This window comes from Tachypleus tridentatus, chromosome 7 (genome assembly GCF_004210375.1).
Source record: "Tachypleus tridentatus isolate NWPU-2018 chromosome 7, ASM421037v1, whole genome shotgun sequence".
Classification (NCBI taxonomy): domain Eukaryota; kingdom Metazoa; phylum Arthropoda; class Merostomata; order Xiphosura; family Limulidae; genus Tachypleus; species Tachypleus tridentatus.
Genome location: NC_134831.1, coordinates 36,595,854 through 36,617,868, shown reverse-complemented (window position 1 = coordinate 36,617,868; position 22,015 = coordinate 36,595,854). Strand labels below are relative to the sequence as shown.

General features: G+C 33.9%; 1 pseudogene across 1 annotated transcript in view; it reads right to left on the bottom strand.

Moving 5' to 3' along the window:
- The window catches only part of LOC143255442 (sex peptide receptor pseudogene), a 69,706-nt pseudogene that overhangs the window by 30,500 nt on the left and 17,191 nt on the right, over positions 1-22,015 (bottom strand). The gene's annotated exons all lie outside the window — the stretch shown is intronic.

Here is a 22,015-nt window from a genome sequence, read left to right as displayed (position 1 = left end):
TTAGAAGTGGTGTGCCCAGAATAATAACGTAAACAATCTTAATTCATGTAATATGTACAATATATACAAAAGTAGTAATACATATTTGTAAGGATGAAGACTTGGTAAAGAACGATAATGAAGGATATGTTAGGGTAACTTTGTTAACGTTGAAACGGAGCACTGTATAGATATGTAGATTGGTGGATTTTTGGGTGAAATAAAAAAACACTTTGAAGGTTTTAATATTTTATATATATTGTGAGATTTAATCGGATTATCTTTATAAAAATAAAGCACCAGGCGATAAATATAAACTTAATATTCTTGTTTATCGTTATTACCTTGGATGGATTATCATACACCGTGTTTCATGTCCCAGTTAAGAGACTGACAATGTAATACGTAAACACAATCTGTTAGATCTTATCGATGAAAACTTGTATGTTTTGTAATGTAAAACCGTGTATTGCAAAAGCAGTTCAAATGAAATATGTAATCATGAAACATTCTGAGACATGCTACGAATATAGATTGGTTTATTCACCTAAATGTTGTGGCATGGCTAGGTGGTTGGAGTGCTTCACTGCAATGTTAGGTTCATGGGCTCAACTAATTTTCCCACCAAACAAACACACGGGGACGTTATCATGCGTGATCAACCCCACTATTTATTAATAATAGAGTAGTTGGCGGAGGGTAGTGATGGTAGATTTGCCTACCCTCTAGTTATTCACTTACGGACGGTTAACGCAGACGTCCCTCTTGTAACTTCACGCGATGTTCAAAACAGTTCAAAACTGAATGACCTCTTATTACGAAAATGGCCATACGCCAAGATCAGCGACCCTGTGGTTCAATAATGTATACTCGTCTCTAATTTTGAGCTGTGTTGCGGAAGGAAGATAACTGATCACCATCTGAGCCAGACCTCAATTGTAGATTCTTCAGAAAAAAAAAATCTGCTAATAAATGAAACTAAAACCTAACGCTTTATAACCATGCAAGAATTTAAAATAGGCAACTGTAGACGTAGTTTCTAGCTAAAGTTTTGACCATTCATCTGTGTTAGGGTATCTTCGATATCAGATCTAAGCTACTTTAAAAATAGTGTAGAATAATGTAAAAATGAAGACAGGTGAAACTTGTGTTTGAATGTTATGTAATTAACCAACGAATTAAATTCGGACTTTCTAAACATGCTTTGTATTCACAGGAAATGAATTATCTTTCGAAGTTACAGAAATGTATAAATCGTTCAGGAAGTTGAGAGTGAATTATTATTGATTCCCATAAGCAGCCCTTTGATCTGTTTAACTATTACTTAGCTTAAGTCAAATGTTGCGCGAGTATAATCCGGGTACAGTGTACTGTGTAGGTTTTGATAATTAAAATACCCGTAACGTGACAAAGGACAAACAATAGCATTGTGCTATTAATTCTTTTGTCAACAGTTTATAGTGTACATATTTATCGAGGCACACGTAAGTTTACTTCACATGTTATCTTTACACCTTTTAACTACTAATATGAATATCTTAAGTTTAATATTATTGTTGTTGATTAGAGATATGTATGCTAGTGTAATGTGGAAGTCATGATACAGGAGTTACAACACTTCTTTATTCCCAAATGCTCTACAGAATTAGGTTTCGGTTTTCTTTTATCCCCAGAGAAATGGTTAGCCATGAGGACTATCGATCCAATTAGAGGACGGAAAAGAAACCCCTAATATGAAAAGAATGCTTGGCTCCAGTTATTTATTTATTGTTTTACCCTTCATATTTTCATTATACGCTCCTTGGTAGTGGCGTTCAAAGTCCAGTGATGAATTTTTATCGTTGTCAACCTTTCAAGTTTTTAAGTAATAGTTTCCAGATAAAATTTTTTACTAAATTATACTTTGCATAAGAAGTGGACGTTCCATAGTACCATAAAAACAACTATCTCATTTATCGTACCACCAAAAGATTAATTGTTTTATTATTCTAAACTAAGTATTCTTCTCAGGTTTTAGATTGTGTTCCATCTTTCGTTATTTCATCGTAAGTAACTTATAGAGTATATGAGATTTAACAACTTTCCGTTTCTAATTATTTCCGAAAAGTACTAATATTGCGTTAACTGGTTTAAAACACATACTATATATTAATACAATTAAACACAAAATACCACAACTAAAAAATAGATATTGATACAATTAAATACAAAATACCACACTTAGAAACAGACATTGGTACAATTAAATACTAAAATACCACGTCTAAAAATAGATATTGGTACAAATAAATACAAAAATACCACATCTAAAATTAGATATTGGAACAATTAAATACAAAATACCACAACCCAAAAATGTCTCGTACGCAAATCAAAAGTTTTCTCTCTAAAAATGTACATTAAGCATAAACTAAGCGCACATAAAAGATTTGGTCACTGTGTTTATTTGTTGTTAATTAAGCATAAAGCTTCACAATGGACTATCTGTGTTCTGCCCACTACAAGTATTGAAACCCGGTTTTTAGCGTTGTGAGTTTCCAGACATACTGCTGTGCTGTTGGGGGACGATCAATATGTTAGAGGCGATTCGTAATTGTGAAAGACTATTAATTACTGAGAGTCAATAAATAATTTACTCATTATAAAAGCAACAAACTTAATTCGTAATTTTGCTCACGTGAAACAGTCAACGTGTAAGATAATAAGTTATGTAGCAATATTTATTTGCAAATATTATCGCAAAAATCACGAAACTTGTTCACTTCTTTAAAAAATTAATAAAATCACATGAACAACAAGAAAATACAGTTAAGTAATGCTAAATGTAAAAATACAGTTGAGTTAAACGTAAAAATACAGTTATGTAGTGTTAAACGTATTTTTGTGTTGGGTGGTTGTGGTTTATATTATATTATGTAACACAAATTTTGTTCCTGGATGGTATGTGTTAATTCTTAATTGCTTATGTTGTAAAAGTACAGAAAATGGCCATTATTCCCTTCAAGTTTTGCTTTTGTGACCTGGATAATGAAATTTAGAAATTAACCTATTTTCTATGTAAAAACGGACAAATTTGCACATTTTCATTTACATAAGGTCTGAATAAAACAATATATGAAAACGTTTACGTGTATGTATACTAAAGCTATACAACAATGTTTAGAAGTGAGTAATTTTTCGAGAGTTGCGACTGTAATGTAAATAACTTTCACGTATCAGCTCCCAAATATAGTCTCCCATCATATTTTCATTATACGCTCCTTGGTAGTGGCGTTCAAAGTCCAGTATATCTTAGTGGAAGCGCTCGCCTTGCCCCTCTGAGTATGCTCCCATGTTCTCCTTGAATTTATCAAGATGAGCGTCAAGGATATGAATTTTTAGGAACATTCTGCAGCCAATTTTGCCATAGTTCTTCACCAGAGCCTCAACCAGTTTCACATAATTTCCGGCTTATTGATTGCCCAAGAAACCCCGAACCACTGTGACAAAGCTGTTCCAAGCTTTATTTCACTTCCTACTTAGCTTCTTGGGGAATTCTGTGCACTCCAAGATCTTCTTTATTTGTGCTCCAGTGAAGACACCAGCTTTGAACTTTGCCTCAGACACTTAGGGAAGAAGTCTCGAAAGTATTTGAAGGCTGCAGACTTCTTACGAAGATCTGTGACAAATTGTTTCATAAGGCCCAATTTTATGTGCAATAGTGGGAACAACACCTTCTGGAGGTCCACTAGTGGCTCACACTTGACATTGTGCCTCACCATAGAGAAACCGGTTCGTTGTGGCCAGTGCTTCCTGTTGTAGTGTGCTGCGGTGTCATTGCCGTTTCAAAGGCAAAGATAACAGGGCAACTTGGTAAAGCCTCCATAGAGACCCACCAGGAATGCCACCATTTTCAAGTCTCCGATAACCTTCCAGCCATAGTCATCATACTTCAAGGCTTCTAGCAAGGTCTTGACGTTGTTGTATTCCTCTTTAAGGTGCACCAAAAGATATTTAACTTTAAAAAGGTCTAAATTTTTTATAATATATAATCTTACTATTCAAGCAAGCAAAAATTGTCTGTCTTACCTTCTTGAGTTTGTTTTACAGTGCTTGCAGGTAAAATGAAGTACCCAGGGTTTATCTTGATCCCCGACAGGCATGTTGAAATATGTCTTGTAGGCTTCACACATTTTAGCAGATGCTGTCACAGAGTACTTTTTTGCTCTTGTTTTGATAAATTGGCCACATACATAGCAGAATGCGTCTGGAGAATGTTTGCCGCTTCTTGATGCCATCTTTGATAAAATCAGATAGGTCTATGTGTTCACGTAGGTAGCTAGAACTAAACTGAAGTGGTGAGTGGTGAGCCCCTGTATACATATTACTATGTAAAGTTTTAGAAAATTTTAAAAGGTTCTAGAAAATTATCTTACGTTCTACAACATTCTAAAAAGTTCTTTTAAGTTCGAGAAAATTCTCTATTAGCTACTCAGCACTGAATCTACCTGGAATGTTCTGGAAAATGGGTAAATTTGAAAATTTCATTACCCAGGTCACAAAAACAAAAGTTTGAAGAAAAAATAGGTCTTTTCCATTTACTTTAAGAATAAGCAATTGGGAAATAACACTTTCTACCCAGGAACAATAAAAAGTAAAAATTTTGTTACATAGTGTTATTAGAACATTTTAAAAGAAAAGCTGTGATTATGTATTTAACAGTATGTGGTTATTGTTTTTTAACAGTAACTGTTTGAATTATTCTTTTGCTGTGTTGTTCATGTTGTCTGATTTTAAAGAAAAAAATCACATTTTTCATGGGTATCTTCCAAACTTTGTGGAACTTGGTATTAGGTATCAAAATACGATACTATATCGTGTTATGTCTTCTTTTGAGTGTAATATTTCACCATTTTGTGATAACTAGGAAGAACACTACACACGAACATTAATTTTACTGCTCAACTTAGCACATATTGGAAACTTTAATCATCTTTAAAAACTTGCGTGTCTCCCATATAATTCCATAAAATAACAGTAATTTATTTCTGTTAATGACTTTTTGTCTTAATTATGGTTGAAAAATGAACCTGGATAGAAGAGGTTAAGTATAATCTAACTTTGAAATTGTGTCATTAAAAAATATTACTTTTGGGCCAGCTTTTTCATTCCCATGTGACACGCTCGTGTTTAGCTGCTGAACTAGAACCACATAAAAACGTTTAACACTCCAAGTGCATACGCACATTATTAGGTAAAAATTATAACTACTTGAGATTAGTGTATATTTGTTATTTCCTAACTGATTAGCGCCCTGCATGGCCAGGTGGTTAAAGCGCTCGACTAGCAATGTGAGGGTCGCGGGCTCGAATCCCTGTCACACCAAACATGCTTGTTCTTTCAGCCGTGAGGGTGTTATAATGTGACGATCAATACCACTATTCGTTGATAAAAGAGTAGTCCAAGAGTTGGCGGTGGGTATAAATGACTAGCTGTCTTTCCTTTAGTTTTATATGCTATATTAGGAACGGCTAGCGCAGATAGCCCTCGTGTAGCTTTGCCCGAAATTCGAAATAAACAAGCAAACCTAACTGATTATGTTCCTGAAGTAACTAGTAATAATATCGGATATCTCTGTTTACCACACTACACAAGTTCGAGTTCAATAAAGTATCGATTAGTTGTTTACTGTAGCGCATAATGAGCAATACATATTGTTCTTTTGTACATTTTGTGAATCTTAAAGCCTGTTTTTAAATAATTATATTTGTAGTCTATAATTATATCTAGTAACAAAATTGAAAAGAACAACACATAATAATGTTATAACTAAAATATTGTTTGCTTCCTAATTGTGCTCTCTTATTCAAAGTCTTTCTTCATTTTATGATTATGTGTTTAAGTTAAAGTAGAATAGAACCAATATACTTCCCTGTTCAGTTCTCAGGATAGATAAACAGTCTTTTTCTATGGTCGTACGTTCTCTCGCTTTCTTGTTTTGTTTGTTTGTCTTAGGGCAAAGCCACTTTAAGATATCGGCTGCGCTCACCGCTGATAATCGAACTCCAGATTCTAGTGTCAGAAGTCCATAAACTTATAGCCGTCCACAAAATGGCCTCTCATGTTAAGAAGAAATCTTTTTCTTTTAAGTTAATGATAGTATGACCATTCTAGTAGCCCAGTAACTTGTCATTTTTAAAACTATTCTAGTATCAGAGTTCTTGTAATTTTTTAAGTTAAGAGTGGTAAGATCATTCTAGTTTCATGGTAACCTGCCATTTTTTAATTTAAGGTGCAGTATAAAAGTTTTAGTTTCAGAGTAACTTGTCATTTTGTTTAGTTTAAGGGGCAGTATAACCATTCTGGTTTCAGAGTAACTTGTCATTTGTAAGGGTGGTAGAATTATTCTAGTTTCATTGCAAGTTGTAATTTACTAATACTTTTATGTTTTCATTAAAAAATCTTGGAACATAAGTTAGTCATATGCATGTATTAACATAATTAATACTTGTTTTTCAGTAGGCTGTTTCATTGCTCTGTGATTTATATCTTTACTTTCATCAAATTGTTTCACGTTTACGAGATTTTTATACTTGACAGATTTTATCTCTTTTTAAAAGAGAAACAGAAAAATGATGAAGAAACAGAAATGTCAGATGTCATTTTTCCTGTGTATTTGTATAAATCACCTACTGGATTATATTTCACATTCATCCAGCAAAGTCGGTAGCCAGTGCCTTAATGTGATCCTTTAGGCTTAACATCTAATAGATATATTTCTCGGTTTTAAAACTAAGTATTGGAACCAATGAGAAAAGCTACATGGCATGTGTAGTCTAAAACTGAATTTCCATTAAGTGTGTGTGTGTGTATAACATAACGTAAGATCAGTTTCTTGTAAGTGTGCATAACCTTATCAATTGTCTAACTTGTACTGTTTATTGAAAACTTTATTTGTTTTTCAAATTTAGTTTCTAAATTTTTATTATATTTTCATTCGGTAATAACGGAGATTTTACTTCATAACACTCCCTATTTAAAACAGACACAAAAATTAAGTTGTGTTTTCAATTAGTTTTGTTTCTTCCGGATAAAAATGTATAATTATATTATATATATATTATGCTACCTTTATTTTCTTATCTAGAAATAGTGAGTAACGAAAATCCAAGGTAAGCAATGTACTTTTCTTTTAACCATAATCTTTCATTCATGAGATTTTTTTTTCAAAGGCTCACAGTGCTACAGAGAGAGATAAAATGTCGTTGCTCTCTATGGCTGTGTAATCCCTTGATTAAAAAGTAAGTTATGCTGCACTCTACCAAATTAGCCGGTTTAAAAAACATATATACTCTAGAGTTTGTAGTGGATTTAACACTCCATTTGTGATGCCACTATTTGTGTTAATCCGAATCATGTGTGGTATTACTACTTATCTTATTTTGAAACGTTACGACTTTTCTTAATCCTAAATGTGTAATATGACTATGTATTTTAATCTGAAACGTCTGTAATATTATTATTTATCACTAAACATGTGTAATGTTATTATTTAATGTATTAAACAATATAAACTTCACGCAAAGCTGTTCGAGGTGTCCATGCGTTAGCCATCTCTGATTTTGAAGCGATAGGCTGAAATGGAGAACATTTTCGGTGACGGGATTCGAACCTACAGATTGCAATGTTAATGCCCTAACAACCAGACTTCTATCAAGTTATTATTCAGTTTAATGTGTCTGTTCAAGTGATTAACTCATAAAATTAATCCCGAACAAATGAAACGTTACTTCTTAGTTATTAACTTGTCACTTCAATCCTTAATATAAGTTGTACTTTTAAGTTTATCGAATGATTCTCATTCTCTAGTCCAATTCTTGGACTGTATTGGTTCAGTGTTTTAATATCATGCATCTATGAACAACCTTTGAAAGGATTATTTACACTTAATCTTAGAGAACTGAGGAGTAGAAATACCGCTAACGAGGAGAGCATTTAGTTGTTAACTTAAGGCAGAAATGTCATAGAGCATTTCGTAGTTTGCGTGCTTCTCGTAATTAGGACAACTTATTATTACTCGTTGTTACTGTAACAGAGTTTTAGCATCTCTTCTGGTAAATAATAATAAAAAAGGTTTTTATATAATACACGTAGATACTACTTCAATTTTCTGTGTTCGATGTTTATTCCTGTCAAAAAAAAATCATAAATTGTCGTAATATTTTAGAAAGTGCTTTTAAAACAATTCCTGTATTATAGTTCTTAAAAACAAATGTTACTAATGCACTTCTAATCCAAGGCATTGGCTTAGTGTCTCCTGGCTATGCACGCAAATTACTTAAAATATGGAAGGGAAATTCGAGACGTGGTTAATTAATTAGGTAAACCTAGTCTTTTTTCTTATTTGAAGGGACGAGGACATAACATAGATTAATTAAGGGGAGAAGAAAAGTGAGTTTCACTATTTATACAGTGACTTTGGTTAACTTTTACTGATCAATTTCTCAGGAAAATTTCAGTTTTTCTATGGAATCGCTAAACCAGGAAAGAAGAAGATAGAGGCTAGTGTTACCAGTGGTCAAGAAGACAGATGCCAGTTTTACCAGTCAAGAACATAGAGATCAGTGCTACCAGTCAAGAAGCTAGTTTTACCAGCCAAGAAGATAGAGGCTAGCTTTATTAGTAAAAGAATTATAAGCTAGTCTTGCCAGTCCTTTTGTTCCTGTTGCTTCTAAACATTTGCATTTGGAGGTTCGGTTGATGATTTTAACTTGAAAGTAGTCTTCCTTTGGGCAGGTAAGAGATCGAATGATTTTATTAGTTTAGCCAAACAAGAAAAGAATATGAAAAAATAAATAAAAATATAATAAAATTACGATACCACCATTTTGGGGTACGTAAGTTAAGTAAACTTACCTCTTGAAGTTAATATTTCAGCCACCATTATGGTAGAAAGACACTAACTTTATTTATTTTTTCTTCTTTTTTAATTTGGAAAGCAGTCATCTTCCTACAACTAGCTGCAGGCAGTGAAGGGTGATATGGGACGTTGTGGGTTTCAACACCCACATCTCGCTCTCTTAATTCCTATTTCTATTATTTTAATTTCTGTTGCTATTCCTTTATTTGATTTCTTTATGTGAGACTGACGAATGGAGGCTAAGACTGATAAACGGTGTATCCCCACCGCAATGTGGGTTCTACTTCTGCAGTCACTTCCAGAACCTAGAGTACATTCCATATCTCACATTATAGCCTATACCCTGGCATTCTTTTAAATGGTGCATACTTTTTTTATTTGTGTTTCGGCTTGTTTTTGGTTATAACAAACTATATATATATATAGCTAATTTTAAGTGTCAAATGTGTTGATACAAACTCAGTTTCAAAAGTTGTCATTCAATACACTGGATAAAACGTAAAAAACAATATGCATATTTGTTTACCTTAAAGTTAGTATCTCGGTTTATAATATGACCAAAGTAAATGACCCGTCATGGACAGGTGGTTAAGGCGCTCGACTCGCAAGTTGAGTGTCGCGGGTTCGAATACCTGTCGTACTAAATGTGCTCGCCCTTTCAGCTGTAGGGGCATTATAATGTTACGGTCAATCCAACTATTCGTTGGTGAAAGAGTAGCTCAAGAGTTAGCGGTGGGTGATGATGACTAGCTGACTTCCCTCTAGTATTACACTGCTAAATTATGGACGGCTAGCGCAGATAGCCTTTCGTGTTGCTTTGCGCGAAATTCAAAAAACAAACAAACCAAAGTATACATACACGCACATATATTTATACGTTGTAAGAGAAATATAGTGAAATGTTATACTTGTAGGTGGCGCTGGTACTTAATCGTTATTCAACCAATTCAGTTCATTTTTGTGGTAAGTTTTTTCAGAGTAATTTCATTTACTTGTTCTTTGGCGAAATATTCAATTTTATTTTACTTTATGTGTTACAAATTATGAGCGAAAACATTTTGTTCTTATGGGAACTAAAACACAACTCAAATCGCTGTATTTCGGAGTGTTTTTTTTTGTATGGCTTCTACCTGGTTACCTCCTGTCATTACGTTTTATGAAAGTTTACATCCTACAGTAATGTGTATATCACTAAAGCAGAGAACTTAAGATGCGTGGATACATGTACTTTTAAAGATATGGATTTACGTATTATAGTAGATGTGACTTAGTAGTAGCATACCGGGTTATGGTTAACAAGTACAAAGATCCAGTACGTGATTTCCCGTTATTTTTACTATAACAAACCCATACTTAATTTTAAAAGATATATGAAAGCACTATTACACGAACAACACTGTCGTAACCGAAGTACCTTTGCGAGATACTAATTAGCTCTCCATATAAAAACTGAATAGTTATTAGTTAATATTATTATTTTCATATTTAGTCATGAGAATCTGGTATGTAAGTATCTGTTTTAAAATTTCAAAAACTGAAAATGGCGGACTCACTACATGAAGATGAAGTCTAAGTTTTATAACGAGTAATTTCTTCACTTTACGTATCATGTGTATCTTCATTTAACTGTTCACATAATTTCTGTTGTAACTATACAAAACGATAAGTCTGAAGATTTACAGCTCTTAAATTAGGGATTCCACCCCTTTGTGGGCAGAGTATAAGTAGCCCATTTTGTTGTTTTGTATTTAATTACAACCAATCCTTATCACTTCTATCGTATATATCATCACTTTTATAAACAGTGGATGAGTAGGTAGAGTATATCATTACCTTTATAAACAATGGATGAGTAGGTAGACTATATCATCATACTTATAAACAATAGATAAATAGGTAGAGTGTATCATCACTTTTATAAACAGTGGATGAGTTGGTAGAGTATATCATTACATTTATAAACAGTGGATGAGTAGGTAGACTATATCATCACCTTTATAAACAGTGGATGAGTAGGTAGACTGCATCATCGCTTTTATAAACAATGGATGAATAGATAGAATGTATAATCACATATCATTACGTCCATTTATGAACAAACACTATAACATTTTAAGACATATTACGATAAAATCCAAATTCTCGTGGAGTGTTCCGAGTGAATGCTTTCCTGGAAGGTCTCTGAATCTATGCTGCTTCATGATATATTTATCCATCGTAAATCCTTGGAACGTTCTTTCAGGGATTTTATACTGGCCTAACGGTGTTAGTCAAGTTTGTAAAGTTACTCTGTTTGAAAGTGTAAATTATTCAAGTAATGATGTGAAGAAGCTAGAAGCGTCTTGCAGAGTGTACGGCCATGGTTACATGATATTAGCATCAGAGAAAGATAATGCCCTCCTTCTTCCAGTTATGGGGTCCTATTGAAGTACGTTTGATGCAATTCAGGTAGCGTGGCGCCGTCTCTGATATAGAACAAATGACCACAGGCAGGCAATCGGTCAGAAGTAGCCACTAGTAGAGTTTTTATATGTAATATGCCAATATCAGTATCTCTATTGGGTTACTAGGAAGAGAATGGTGCGTTTGATTGCTAAACTCTCGGGTTTATCGTTAGTATTATTATTATCTTCTTGCAAGTAACTTTAATTACTTTTGCATGATTTTGAGAATAGAATAGTCAGTTTGGAATAATATGCTTAGACTGTTAAATATTATATTGAACTATCAATATTAAGTTAGGCCTGCGTTTGTTTGTTTTGTTGCTATAGTGTAGAGTAGCGAGTAAACAGTAGGCCTATCTTAGTGTTGAGCAATACACTAGGTAGTAAACAGTAGGCCTATCTTAGTGTTGAGGAATACACTAGGTAGTAAACAGTAGGCCTATCTTAGTGTTAAGCAATACACTAGGTAGTAAACAGTAGTTCTATCTTAGTGTTGAGCAATACACTAGGTAGTAAACAGTAGGCCTATCTTAGTGTTGAGCAATACACTAGGTAGTAAACAGTAGGCCTATCGTAGTGTTGAGCAATACACTAGGTAGTAAACAGTAGGCCTATCTTAGTGTTGAGCAATACACTAGGTAGTAAATTAGTAGGCCTATTTGTTAACTGTTTAGATTTTAATGTATACCGTGATTGCAACATAGAACAACAGTTGTAGGCTCAACTAGTGTTAAACGAAATAACTCGTCAACCTTTTATAAAAATACTTATATAATATTAAAGAGGAGCGTGTTGGCACTGTTTGGAGTTCAGAGCTGATGAGTAGGGCGCTACAACTGTGTTACACCACAAATTATACCCCGAGTTTCGCCTTATAAGACAAGCAGTTGATCTTTTAACGTAGATTGTAACTGGAAGTGTGGTGTTGACTGGCTGACTTCTCAGGTAGATAGTTTAAAACTGAAGGTAACCTTAGTCGTTTTGCCACGAGTCCAAAGAAATTAAAACTCTAAAAGGAATAATTGGCTTACATAGTTAGGCCGTCGTAGATTTAATTTCTAACTGATGTAATTAAGATTTAATGTGCTTCTTGAACTCTGGTAAATTTTCTATTGAATTTGGAATTATTTCGAGGATGTGATAGTTACCTTGGATTATTAGGCTTAGCTTGTACAGGGTGGCCCGTAAGTCCCTACCCATCCATATGTTATTATGTTATATTCAATTACGCATGTTTTATAGATTTGTTTCTTTTTTTTAGAGAAGTATGGCCGATGTAAGCCATGAAGAGCATATTGTGACAAGTACGTGGGTACATGACAACATGTGATAACTCTCTTGGGGGATACATAAAGGATATTGTGTCCAAACAACGTTATAATACTAATGATGAGTTGAAGGCAGCTGTTACCGAGGTATTTGGAACAATAACCCCTGCTATGTTGAGGAAAATGTCTCACAGAACATGGCGTCGCATAATATTGTGCAGCGAGAATGAGGGACAGCACACAGATACACTGGATACATGAGATATATGGATAATTAGGTACTCACGGACCACCCTGTACAATTATTTGCCGGGTTGTTGATGATGTTATCTGGCGTTACGTCTGTTTGCCCTTTTGTTATAGTGTGTGTCATTCAGCGATTAACAGTTTTTATGTTCATTTCCTTCTCTTATTTAGATTGTAAAAATGATGCATAATAACAGTGATAAATAAAGTAAACATATTTCAAAGTTTACCCATTTGTAAATGTTATTAAATGCAAATAGGTATTTGCAACGTTCACTCGTAACTAAATGTGTTTTATAATTTGTTAAGTCATTAATCACTTTGTAAGTTTTGCAACTTTTCGTATCCTAGTATTCTTTCGTATGTTGCTGAGTATGGCGTTGATATTTTAAAGTTAAACAAGAGGGAGTACTCAGTAGCCGCGGCGCTAGAAATTATTGTAGGCAGAATTAGAGTACGTTAATCTATGAGACGTTTTCCCCTTCATATTAGCTATATATTGGTCCAGCAATAATGAGGATGACGCGTGCGTATACACAGTTTGATCTTATTACTCATCAAGATCTCTTCCAGTCTACCCTCAAAATAAGATTATTTTATGCAGGATTAGAAAAAAAATTAATCTATGGGACCTTGGGAATAATCAAATACATAGATTGAAAATGTTTGTCTTCCTGAGTCCAAAACTATAATTAGGTCCCACATTGGTCAATTTATGACGGAGCTATAAACAAAGGGTTTGTACTTTAAAAAGAACAAAAAGAAACTCGGAGCCGATACGTCGCGACTAAAAATTATCAGTTGGGTTAAAACTACATCCTTTAAATGGATACTGTTGTACTGTTTCTTACAAAACATCGGCCAGATTTACAACAGATAATATGACTTAGGGATACGAACTTTTACCGGAATTTGGATAAAAAACTATTTTCTCTAATTTTAATTTATCTTTCAACAAGATTACCTTTTGCGTATACTTGTCTCAAAAGTATGAAATAAACAACTTAGCTATCTCTTTAAAGTTTTCTGGTAATATCTTTTATTTGCTGGTATATCTGAAGTATTGTGAACTTAATAAAATAATAAGATATGTCACAAAACCTAGGAACACATGACACAGTTTAATTGTTTCTCACATGCTTTCATCTTTCTAACGATATCAGTACCACTGATGGAATATCTTACATCTTATTTTGACATCTGTACCACCAGTAGGCTACATGTGGTTTTCATGTCAGTATCACTGTAAGCTACATCCATCTTGATTTTGGTATCAGATGCTTCAATTGTAAGAAGCATTTTAAGCATTTGTTGTTGTTGCAGTCCTCAAACAAAATGATGTTTTTAGTTCCTTTTTATGAAAGTCAAACTCTGTGTCATTTTACCTATCAGACTTAAAAACCCAACACAGTAACTCCTAGCTGTTCTTATTAGACTTTGGACAGCTTTTCTAACATTTCTTCAGAGTAAACAGTATGTGAATTGGTTGGATAAATTTTGTAAGACTTCTTCAGAATAACCAGCATATGAATTGGTTTGTCGAGTTTAGAAAGATTTCTTCAATGTAAACAGAAGGCGTTTTTTGTTGTTTTTTTCAAAATATCTTCAGTGAAAAAGTATGGTAATTGGTTTGGAAATCCTTTCAGTTTTTTTTCGTGTTAGGCTCGGCATGACCAGATAATTAGGGCACTCTACACGCAATTTGAGGATCAAGAGGTTACAAAACATGCTCGACTTTTCAGCCATGAAAGTGTTATAAAGTTACGGTCAATCCCACTATTCGTTGACAAAATATTAGCCCAAGAGTTAGCGGTGGGTGGTGATGACTAGTTGTGATCCCTCTAGTCTTACACTGCTAAATTAGGGATGGCTAGTGCAAAACGTCCTTGTGTAGCTTTGTGCAAAATTTAAACGAAGCTCAAATCTTTTAATATAAACAGTGCGGGAAGTAATTTTGATAGTTTTTCTAAGAAGTTTTGAATGTAAACAGTGAACGAAGAACTGAAAAAAAGAGTAGAAGGTTAAAGTCCAGAAACATTTAGTCGTTCACCTCTTTAAGGAAGATCTCCATCTTTGGAAAGTCCCGTGAAATTAATATAAAACTGTAATTTTTGAGACAATTTATAGGAACTTAACAATATGTGAGACATTTAATGACGTATCACAGTAAATTTGAAACTCGATTGGAGATATATTTCGCACCTTTTAAATTCTTTCTTAATCTTTTTACTATATATTTCTACCCACAAATGTAATCCAATTATAGAGCAGGCCTGATTATAACTGTTTTGTAACTATTATATTTTGAGAATAAGCTGAGTTTTAAGAAGCTAATATGATGAAAGTCAGTTGATTGGTCAAATAAAAACCGAAGAAACAGGTAGAATGTTCTACATGAAATATGAATTATTTTGTATATACCCATCTATATAAGTGTACGTGTAAATATATATCATTAATCTGGAAGCTTATTTACATTTACTTAAATAAATTTTGAGAAGATGGCGCGATTTTGTGGACGTCAGATCTGTAGCGTTCAGGTATTCACCCTCAAAACCTACATACAAGAGAAAAGTGTGTAACATCAACCAATGTTCATTAGTTCGCATGTAAGTTTATTTTATTCGTTTGGAGAATTTGTCAAAATAGATACGGGTGATGTATTTTCTGTGTGTGTTTTCTTATAGCAAAACCACATCGGACTATCTGCTAAGCCCACAGAGGGAAATCGAACCCCTGATTTTAGCGTTGTAAACCCGGAAACATATCGCTGTACTAGTGAGGCGATTATTTTCGTCTAACACAGTTGTATATCCTTTGTTTGTACATAAAAAAAGGAAAACGTTTTTATGTGCTAGCGTATTCTTAACACAGTTGCATATAATCTATTTGTTCATAAAAAAGGAAAGACGTTTTTTTGTACCTCCATAACATAGTTATGTATCATCTCTGTATAGATAAAAAAAGAAAGACTTATTGGTGCTATTACTTTCTTAATATAATCTGGTGTTACAAAAAAACAAAACAAGAATGAATTTGTAGAATCTATATAAAGCTTTAGAACACTAATAGTTCACTTGCTTAAGTCCCCCAGTGACACAGCGATGTGTTTGAGTGCTTACAACGCTAGAAACCTTGTTTCGATAACCGTGATAGGATGAGCACAGATAGTCGAGTATGCAACTTTGTGTTTAGCTTCAAACAAACACTCGTTTAATATATTATTTTTGTTTGTTTTTGAATTTCTCGCAAAGCTACACGAGAGCTATCTGCGCTAGCCGTCCCTAATTTTGCAGTGTAAGACTAGAGGGAAGATAGCTAGTCATCACAGCCCACTGCCAACTCTTGGGCTACTATTTTACCATCGAACAGTGGGATTTACAGGTCACATTATAACTCCCCCACGGCTGAAAGGGCGAGCATATTAAGTGAGACGGGGATTCAAACCTGCGACCTTCGGGTTACGAGTCGAAGTCTAAACCCACCTGGCCAGGCCGGGTCCCGTTTAATATCTTATTCCAGTATATACGCTCCATGATAAGGTTTGAAAATTGACCACAATCACTGTAATACATTAGTTAAATCATATATGTATATATATCTTGCAGTATATAAGCATCTGTTCCTTTGCTATACGAGTGGTAATTTTTAACCCATAGAACTTTCTGCTTTTTCTTCTTTTCTAGGCATTCCCATAAGAAGTAACGTGTCTTCGATAAACAGATTTTGTGAGTGTTTATAATAGTTCTAGAAATTATTCATAACGCAGCTGTTAAAATGCTGATTCCAAAGTTAACTGCATGAACTTATCGTTATTCCTATTCGAAATACACATATTCGTGTCCATTAAGGAATAAATCCTACTGAAAGTTCCAGGACATTTCAAAAATCGATAAAGTGTTGTTTATTTTGTTTCATAATGATAAACTGTTAACTGTTTGTTTGGAAGTTAGGCACAAAGGTGCATAATGAGCTATCTGTACTCTGCTTATCACATGTATCGACACTCGGGTTTTAGCGTTGTAAGTCCACAGATATACCGTTGTACCGCTGGGTGGTTCCACTGTTATTAATGACATACATAAGACAGTTCTTTAACACAGCACTAACAATGGTTTGTCTCTGCTAAATTCGCCGTTCAGAATCAAATCCCGAAGAGAAAATAAACCATTAATGAATGTTTTGCTGAATTTTTCGCAAATCTACTTGAGAAGTTCCTGATTCAACAGTAATAGACTAGAAGAAAGGCAACTAGTCAATACCACCCACTGTGAATTCTTGACTACCCTTGAATAGTTGGTTGAACCATCTCTTGTACGTCAGGCCCATGGTACAAAATGTGATGTTTATTACTGGTTGTGGTGGGTTGTAACAGGTCGGGAATCACCGAATTCCAGATACACAGTCTGGCACGCTAGTCACTGGACTGCCCATAATGTGAGTGATTGGTATTAAGATGTCATAATATGCATGAATTTAATCTTGAAATATTGACGATATTGGAGGCAGATTTATGTGGTTGTCAACCGTCATGATGCGTAGTGTTACCTTGAATCAAGAGTCTCAGAATATGATAAATAAATACACCACTATAACACAACAATACACATGTGAGGTTACATTGTATTTTAAAGAACTGACAATGTGATATACGCTTGTATATTTAAAGATTGCAATTGAGATAAAAACCTAAAGTGCTGAGATGACGTAGCTACAATAAGAGTGTAAAAAAGAAAGAAACATAGATATAAATACAACATGAACTAATATAACCTATGAGAAATGCGTCTTAGAATTCTGCGACGGTTCAACTGTCCAAAGTTTCAGAGGTGTAACTATGCATCATTTGGTAACTTCTTCATTGTTCTTAAAGTTCTAACTCGGGTAAATTTTATTTCACTAAGGCAGCTTTAGGACGTCAGATAAGATTAAGTGCACTGGGAGAAGGTATGATTGGCATGAAAAAGGAAGTAGCTGAAGTTAATAGACCACATCTGGAAGTCTATTAATTTGTTTGGCTTTCATGACAAGTTCACAAAAAACGAAAGTTTACTTTGACATTCGGGGCATCGCGTTCATAATATTTTTACCCGCCCTTGGTATGCAATGTAGTTTTTATTACAATCTTTCATTTTTCGGGAAAGCAGAGAACAGTTTGGAATTCAGAGTGGCTAAAAATGGATGGAAGGTAATGGAGTAAAATTCGTCTTACGTTAAGAAAAATAATCTTCGACAGATTTAATGTTTTTAAGTTCGAAGCTGAGGAAACCCAGCTCCATATGAAGCTATATTTTGACAAACCAATTTTTCTTTTAAATATTATTATAAAAGTTATGATATGGAATATAAAACAAAATGCTTTAGTTTTAGGAAAGTTTTCGTTGCACGCAATCATAGAAATTAAGTTTGATAAGTGCTAGCAAAGGTATCAAACAGTGTCAGGTTAGAAGACACACTCATATATATTTTATAAATATTTGTAAAAGTGCTAACGCTAGACTCCTTATTTTATTGTGTTCAAGGGTGTTAATAAATGCAAGGATACATACATAATACTGGAACTAAACACGCATTTTTGACGTTTCAATAACGACCTAAGTTCACCTGATGTTTCGAAAACTAATTCTATGACAGCTAGTATAACAAGCTACAAGTTTAACTACAAAAAACGTTAAAAACGCCATAAAAATCACAACTTTTATTTTCAGTTGTGAAACATGAACTGGACTGGTGGGTATTTCGTGATAGATGTATTACTTTTTTCTGATGTTTTTCGCAAAAACAACAACAAAACAACTAGCTTCTTTGAAGTTCAACAAGGTGCAGCAAATCTCCATGGCAACGATTGACTGTTTTAGTAAATGTGATATACTGCTGCTTGTGTTACCTTCTTTCTGTTTATCAGTTATGATTGACTTTAACACTCTTTGAAACATAAGATATATCACTGTTTCTGTCAAAATGTTTCTATTTGTCAGTTATGGCTGACTTAAACACTCTTTTAAACATAAGATATATCATTGTTATTGTCAAAACGTTTCTATTTACAGTTACGGCTGACTTACATACTCTTTAAAATATACGAGATATCACTGTTTGTGTCAAAACGTTTCTATTTATCAGTTATGGCTGACTGTAACGCTCTTTGAAACATGTAAGATATCAATGTTTGTGACAAAATGTTTTTATTTATCAGTTATGGCTGACTTTAACAATATTTAAAAGATGTGAAATGTCATTGATTGTGTCAAAATGTTTTTATTCAGTTATGGCTGACCTTCACACACTTTGAAGGATGAAAAATACATCATTATCTCTTCGTGGTGATAATCTGGTTTACTGTAGTACACTGCTTTACTTAGTTTATTGAGATTACATAATAGTTTGCTGTGAGCTCACATTAATATTCAAAGTTCGTGAAGGTAGATTATACGAAGTTGTTTGAAAGTCACAAACACCTATGTTATTAAAATTCTAGCGTTGTACTTAAGTACAGAAACATAGAATAATATTTTACTAGAAAAATCGTTCTAAGATCCTGTTACAGGTTTGTATTCTAAGTTGGAACGTGGCTGGAAATGCTAATATTCGTGTCCCGTTGCCGTAAAAAACAACATGTACTGCACGTTTTACTGTGAGTGTGCTGTAACAATAATAATAAAACCATAGTATATGATTAGAGCAACTTAAGAGCTGGTGAAGGCGCTGTTGTCTATATACTTTCCTTCCAGTCTGTTAATTTAAAATTAGAATCGGCTAGCGCAGGTAGCCATTTGCACTGATATTCAAAGCGAATAAAAACGAGACCTTTGAGATGTACACTTTACTGATTCACTAAAAGTCAAAATAAATTCGTAATATTTTTACATTATATGTAGTAAAGCGAATAAAATATCAAACTTGACTTTTGGAGTTTTACTTTAGATGTTTCTATGTTTTGTTCTCAGGGTTCTCTGAGATGGTGCGATATATGGAATGCATCTAGCGAACACCACTAGCTCTTAAGCAACTCCTGTGAGACCGATTAGTAGGCTTGACCATCGTTCTGTTACTGCACACATAGATTGATAGCACGGTGTGCGAATTATGTAGAGGAAGAGAGAGATAATAGGACTTTCCTCTGCCCTTGAAACAACATAACATATTTTTGGATGATTAACAGTTAATGTTTAATAACATACATAATTGCTCTTTTTATGGTCTTCAGTTATAAAATATTTAGAAAATATCTTATTTCTGTGTTAATAACTTCATTCAACATGACAGGATGGAAACAATAGATGCCTACTACTCCATAATTAAATCATAACTAGTACTAGTATACATCGAATTAATTACTTCTGTCTTTATTCTAAGATGTCCGAGTGCATTAAAAACAATTCACAGTTCTCTTGTTAGTTTCTGCTTGTTTTTAGCTTTGTTTGCTTGCATATCGTTTCCTTGGTTATCAATGCATTATAGATGGCGCCACTTGTTACAAATTATGTTAATTTGTTTTTGGGTTCATAAAGGCAAATTTTCACAATGGACAAACCGCGAGTATCAAAGATGATGTTTTTCATGATAAAGCCCGGATTTATCGTTCAGTAGCTAAGGGTGAAACGAAACGTTTTAGTAAGAGAGATATGTTTTTAGAAAGCATTTAATGGCACAAAACTCGATATGGTACTTTTTTCTGTTTTCTATTCATAAAATCATTGTTATTTGTTTCACTTTACCAGCAGAGACTTCCACAAATATTGTGTACACACTAACATGATTGCCCTCTTGCGGAGGCTGAAGTATTATAATATTACTTGTATAAGGTGTTAATGATGCAAAAAAATCAAAAGATTAAAACAGATAAGCCACAATAACAGAAAAAAAAACAACATGTAATATAACCATGTGGTGAACTGGTAGAGAACTGTGGTGAGAAGTTTGTCTAGAAATGGTAAATAAGAAATGCCTGTTAAAGAAACATAAATTTACATTTGATAATAAAGCTATGTTTCTACGAAAAGGAAAAGATACCTCGGACATTATTGAGATGTTCAAGGAATTTTGGTCTGATGATTAGAACACTCGACTCGCTATTGGCGGGTCACGAATTCGAATCCCGCTATCGAACATGTTCTCCCATTAAACCGTAGAGAAGTTATAATGATATGTTCAATCCCATATTCCCTGATAAAAGAGTAGTCTAAGAGCTGTCTAGTTTTAGTTTTCTACTTCAAAATTAGAATCGACTAATGCAAGTAGCCCTTAGTCGTTTTACGATCAATTTAACAAACAAACAAACAAACCACTTTAGTTGCAAGCCGCCAAGCGAATTTCTAGTGTTATGTTGAACTCCCATGGCGTGTAATTTCTCGATTACTACTGTTATCATAGATGTGATTGCAAAGCTGCATGTTGACTCCATTTTTGACAGCAGTTATTCATATCATCATGAAACTATGTTCCAATTCAGTTGTTTTTATGTGATAATAACCATGTTTGTTTTATGGTTACAGGCAATATTCTGGACTAGTATTGTAGCTTTTTTGTTTGTTAGATTTTTAATATCATAGTCTACAAAAAATAAGTAGTTTTGGAAAAGCATTTACTGCCTTGATAGCAAAAACAAAACGCAACGAAAGTAATGCTTTCAAAATGAGTTACTCTACAGATAACGCTCTCGTAACCATCTTGTTTGTTTTTTGAATTTCGAGCAAAGCTACACGAGGACTATCTGCGCGAGCTGTCCCTAATTTTGCAGTGTAACACTAGAGGGAAGGCAGCTAGTCATCACCACCAACCGCCAATTCGTGGACTACTCTCTTACGAACGAATAGTGGGATTGACTGTCACTTATAACGCCCAACAGCTGAAACGGATTCAAACCCGCGATTCTCAGATTAGGAGTCGAATGCCTTAACTACCTGGCCTTGCCGGTCCAAGTCATCTAGAAACCTAGAGAAGCTATGAAATAAAATAAATACAGTAAAGTAAACTAAAAATAAATGTAAGTTTGTCTGACCTCCTTAATAGAGAGTAAAAGATTAGCTCAGTTTTTTTAACTTGTTTTAACATTGAGGCATGGCGAGAGTTTTCTTGGAAGTCTGGGATTAAAAGATTTACTTCTCATGATTTGGGGACTTTCCTGTCAGTATTATTGCTGCTACTTTATAAAGTTTTATTCTCATGATTTGGGGACT